We start from the raw sequence: 6,153 nt of genomic DNA, 5'->3' as shown, positions 1-6,153 counted from the left end.
CAAAAGTATGTGAACCTCTAGGATTAGCAGTTAATTTGAAGGTGAAATTAGAGTCAGGTGTTTTCAATGGGCACCCTGCTTTATTTAAAGAACAGGGATCCATCAACGTCTGATCTTCACAACACATGTTTGTGTAAGTGTATCATGGTACAAACAAAGGAGATTTCTGAGGACCTCAGAAAAAGCGTTGTTGATGCTCATCAGGCCGGAAAAGGTTACAAAACCATCTCTAAAGAGTTTGGACTCCACCAATCCACAGTCAGACAGATTGTGTACAAATGGAGGAAATTCAAGACCATTGTTACCCTCCCCAGGAGCGGTCGACCAATAAAGATCACTCCAAGAGCAAGGCATGTAATAGTCGGCAAGGTCACAAAGGACCCCAGGGTAACTTCTAAGTGACTGAAGGCCTCTCTCACATTGGCTAATGTTAATGTTCATGAGTCCACCATCAGGAGAACACTGAACAACAATGGTGTGCATGGCAGAGTTGCAAGGTGAAAGCTACTGCTCTCCAAAGAGAACATTGCTGCTCATCTGCAGTTTGCTAAAGATCATGTGGAAAATCCAGAAGGCTATTGGAAAAATGTTTTGTGGATGGATGAGACCAAAATAGAACTTTTTGGTTTAAATGAGAAGTGTTATGTTTGGAGAAAGGAAAACACTGCATTCCAGCATAAGAACCTCATCCCATCTGTGAAACATGGTGGTGGTAGTATCATGGTTTGGGCCTGTTTTGCTGCATCTGGGCCAGGATGGCTTGTCATCATTGATGGAGCAATGAATTCTGAATTATACCAGCAAATTTGAAAGGAAAATGTCAGGACATCTGTCCATGAACTGAATCTCAAGAGAAGGTGGGTCATGCAGCAAGACAATGACCCTAAGCACACAAGTCGTTCTACCAAAGAATGGTTAAAGAAGAATAAAGTTAATGTTCTGGAATGGCCAAGTCAAAGTCCTGACCTTAATCCAATCGAAATGTGGAAGGACCTGAAGCGAGCAGTTCATGTGAGGAAACCCACCAACATCCCAGAGTTGAAGCTGTTCTGTACAGAGGAATGGGCTAAAATTCTTCCAAGCCGGTGTGCAGGACTGATCAACAGTTACCGGAAATGTTTAGTTGCAGTTATTGCTGCACAAGGGGGTCACACCAGATACTGAAAGCAAAGGTTCACATACTTTTGCCACTCACAGATATGTAATATTGGATCATTTTCCTCAACAAATAAATGACAAAGTATAATATTTTTGTCTCATTTGTTAATTGGGTTCTCTTTATCTACTTTTCAGACTTGTGTGAAAATCTGATGATGTTTTAGGTCATATTTATGCAGAAATATAGAAAATTCTAAAGGGTTCTCAAACTTTTAAGCACCACTGTATATCTACAACAGTAAAATGACTGCAATGGGCTACAATTTAGATTAAAATAGAGAGCACATCAGGTACATTTGGTGCTACAAGAATGCTACATAAATAAAACTAAGATCTTGTGTAAATTTCCAGTCCTCTGCTCCTACCTTCCTAACAGGGTTAACAGGAGTATTATAAGGAGCCAAGGTTGGAATTATAATGCCTCATTTAAGTACACTGCAAAAAATGATATCAAGTGAAAATATCTTGAAAATAGTTGAAACGATTTAGCATTTCCTATTAGAAGAATACAAGACACCAATTCTGAGATTATTAAACCTAGTTCTAGATTGCAGCCAACTTATTCCAAGATGTCTTGTCAAGTAAAATTATCTGTCCATGCAGCAAGATAATTTCACTATTATTAAGTAATTTTCTCTTCAAATTCAATTTTTTGCAGTGTAGTGACAATCACCCCTTCAGTCGCTTTTTCCTTCTCAGGAGATAGAGGGTACTGTTTACAGTACACAGGCCAGTCAGTCACAAATTAACCTGATAAGGAGAACATAACACCATACCAACCTCATTCTTGTGAGTTGCCCAAACAACTTAAATGCTGCTTAAGTGAGGGGGAACATTTAGTGCCTCTGGTTCCTCCAAAACAACCTGCGACACACCCATATGTGTACTGCATATGGCCATTCTCAAAGCTGATGTCCGGGCAAAGTTTACCCATTAAATTTCAACCTAATAAGGTGAAAGGAGAAGTGGGTATTACAACAAAACAATGACAAAATCTAATGGTAGGGTCACATGGACACACCACAGAAAGAAGGTGCATTTTGTGACATGAGAGGGGAAACCTGTTGATTCCCATAGAGTTAACACTAGAACCTGAAACAACATCCTTATACTGCTGTGCACTAAGGCCTAGTTTACATTAGACCGTATCTGTCTCGTTTTCTTCGCGGATGCACTGTCCGTTTACATTAAAACGCCTGGAAACGCCGGGAAACGGGAATCCGCCAGGGTCCACGTATTCAATCCAGATCGTGTCTGGTCCGGTGCTGTGTAAACATTGAGAATACGCGGATACGCTGTGCTAAGCTCTAGCTGGCGTCGTCATTGGACAACGTCACTGTGACATCCACCTTCCTGATTCGCTGGCGTTGGTCATGTGACGCGACTGCTGAAAAACGGCGCGGACTTCCGCCTTGTATCACCTTTCATTAAGGAGTATAAAAGTATGAAAATACTGCAAATACTGATGCAAATACTGCCCATTGTGTAGTTATGATTGTCTTTAGGCTTGCCATCCTTCCACTTGCAAGTGGTAAGTGACGCGCATGCCTGATATGCACTAAGATCACACACACAGCGGCTCAGTCCCGAATCACTGCTCGTGCACTTCACTCGCGCGCTCTGTGAGCTGCGCAGGGCCGGAGTGCGCACCCTCCAGAGGGCACTCGCTGTTCAGGGCGGAGTGATTTGGAGCGCAGGATGCCTGCGGAGCCGAGCGTATCCGTGTATTGGCGTTGCTGTGTGCACGCGAATCGTGTATTGGCATTGCTGTGTGCGCTAATCGTTTTAAAAACGTTAATCTGATGATCCGCTGATACGGTCTAATGTAAACCCCACCTAAGAGAGGAGCAGGTAGCTCCTGTATCAACAAGGAAAGGGTAAATTGCACCATCAAAAGTCAATTCTAAAACAGGAAGTTTTTCATAGTGCTCAGTAAGAACAGTGCTTAAAAATGAGGGGTTCCTACTCTGCAGGCAGCTCTTGTCTTGTGGACCATGGGGGTTTATTATGTTGAGTGCTGATTTTTCTGACCCTTCATGTGCTGACATTCACGTGCCCAGTGACCTGGTTTTCCACAACAATGGCAGGTGCCTGAGTACCTATTGCTGTACCTATCAGGCCCAACCGTCACACAATAAAGATATTGTGTGACGGTTGGGCCTGACCTTGTGGATAAGAAACAGCAAGAGCATTATTTTTAGGGTGTGTTTCCATGGGCTTGACTGGAAGAGCTTCAGCTCATTCTAATTCACAAACATGCCTGGCAGGAGTTAATTTATACAATCCAGCAGTGGTAGATCTAATGGTTTGACTGTGTGCATCTAATATATTGCCCAAACATGTAGTCACATACAAAAACAGACATATCTTTATCTATAGTAGAGATAACCCAGCATGTTCAGTCCATGCTTTATGGACACAGGCAACAAAAAGGCAGGCTAATTCCAGAGTCTGTTGTTTACCATTAATAGCATGAGCAAGATCTTGTGCAACACAATGTCTTTGTTTTAAAAACCACCTAAGTTGTCTGTAAAAGTCCTCAAAATTATCAGGGTCGGACCATGAGATGATTCTGCTTCAGATTTAGGGAGCACATCGTTTTCTAGATTTAGAGAGGGAACATCAGTTTTGAGGTCCTTCAGGACATGTAACACGCGCATCACAATATGGTTAAAGTTGCGGCCTGTGAGTTGCAACAAGTGGATGAGTGCAAAGCATCAACAAATGCATGTGTATTACTGGGGAAGGCAGACTTTTAACAATTTCATTTACACTCTTTTTAGTTCCCTTTTCCCATTCAACCTTCATTTTGGTCCACATGTTGTTCCCATTAGTCATATAATCCATGTCCCAGTTAGGATCTAATATACAATCTAAAATAACTGAGGCCAATTTACAAAGTTTGCATTGACTTTGTTCGCACTACATTCATGTAGATAAGGTTTAAAGCCTAGGGCCTAAGACCATCTAGACACATCATCTATCCACAAAGTTACATACAGCCCATATCCAAAATGATACATCCAATCTGCAGGATTTTCACATGAATTAGGTTTGGGATAGGAAGACCCTGATCAACCCATTTAATAAACACTACCACAATATAATACAGTGTGTGAGGAAACCTTGTCAAAAAAACTAGAACCTAGGAAAATCTAAGTTTCACTGCAAAAAATTACCTTGACATACAGACCGCATGAAGTGTGTGTGTGTGTGTGTGTGTGTGTGTGTGTGTGTGTGTGTGTGTGTGTGTGTATATATATATATATATATATATATATATATATATGGCGGCACGGTGGTGTAGTGGTTAGCGCTGTCGCCTCACAGCAAGAAGGTCCTGGGTTCGAGCCCCGGGGCCGGCGAGGGCCTTTCTGTGCGGAGTTTGCATGTTCTCCCCGTGTCCGCGTGGGTTTCCTCCGGGTGCTCCGGTTTCCCCCACAGTCCAAAGACATGCAGGTTAGGTTAACTGGTGACTCTAAATTGACCGTAGGTGTGAATGGTTGTCTGTGTCTATGTGTCAGCCCTGTGATGACCTGGCGACTTGTCCAGGGTGTACCCCGCCTTTCGCCCGTAGTCAGCTGGGATAGGCTCCAGCTTGCCTGCGACCCTGTAGAAGGATAAAGCGGCTAGAGATAATGAGATGAGATGATATATATATATATATATATATATGCAGCGAATGTGGGACCATTGGATACTTCGAAACCCACAATCAAGGCTAACAAATAAACAGCTATTAGCCCAGTGTTCCAACATCTGTAATCGAAATCTACTATCACAACTAGAGATTAATGAAATACAACAACGATGCTACGGCAAGGGGGAGCCAGGAAGACAGGTCAGCGGGGAGATGTCATCATCCCCACAACCAGAGATTGGGTACCAAGCCCCAACAGCTAACAGCCTAACAGCAAACAGCTAACAAGAGCTGCTGACCTGAGAAGGAAGATCGTGACCCAACTGGAAACCTGGAGCCCCCGACAAATACCGAAGCTGAGTTGCCAAGTACCTTCAGAAGATCTACTAGTAGATGTGAATGCTGCTCTGAAGACAATCTCCACAAGAACCATCACTGAGACCAACAAGCTGATACACAGTACAGCAACAGTAATCATGGAGATGCTTGGATACAAGGTAGGCTCGGGACATAACAAACAGTATCCACCATGGAAGAGACGATTAGAGGCCAAGATAAAGGCAGCACGGAGAGAAGTTAGCCAGCTAGCTGAACTACAGAAAGGGAACATGGTGAATAAAGGGGCACCCAGGAAGTACAACTCACTCTCCATACCAGAGGCACTCGAAACTGCCAAACAGCGACTAACAGCTCTGGCCACCCGGTTGAAGAGATACACCAAGGAGGGAGAGGCCAGGAGAATAAACAAGCTGTTCTCCACTGAACCAGCCAAGGTGTACTCTCAGTGGCAGGGGAACAACAACCGGTCAGACCCACCAAGAGCTGAGGTGGAAAAATACTGGAAAGACATATGGGAAAGAAAGGCATCACACAACACCAATGCCCAATGGTTAGTGGACCTAAGAGCTGACCACAGCAACCTCCCAGAACAAGAACCAGTAACCATCTCAATGGCAGATGTCCAAGAAAGAGTGTCAAAGATGAAGAGCTGGACAGCACCAGGCCCCGATATGATCCATACGTACTGGCTGAAGAAGCTAACTGCACTCCATGAACGCCTAGCAGCACAGATGAACCAGCTGCTGAGGGATGGAACCCACCCAGAATGGCTAACCCAAGGCAGGACAGTCCTAATCATGAAGGACCCCCAGAAGGGACCCATCCCATCCAACTACCGGCCAATTACCTGTCTCTGCACAACATGGAAGGCCCTGTCAGGCATCATTGCGGCAAAAATGAGTAAGCATGTGGCTCAATACATGAGTGAGGCACAGAAAGGAATTGGCAGTAACACCAGAGGAGCCAAGCACCAGCTACTGGTCGATAGAACAGTTGCCCGAGACTGTAAGAAGAGA

This window comes from Neoarius graeffei, chromosome 5 (genome assembly GCF_027579695.1).
Source record: "Neoarius graeffei isolate fNeoGra1 chromosome 5, fNeoGra1.pri, whole genome shotgun sequence".
Classification (NCBI taxonomy): Eukaryota; Metazoa; Chordata; class Actinopteri; order Siluriformes; family Ariidae; genus Neoarius; species Neoarius graeffei.
The sequence above is the reverse complement of the archived record's forward strand: the minus strand, read 5'-3'. Positions refer to the sequence as shown.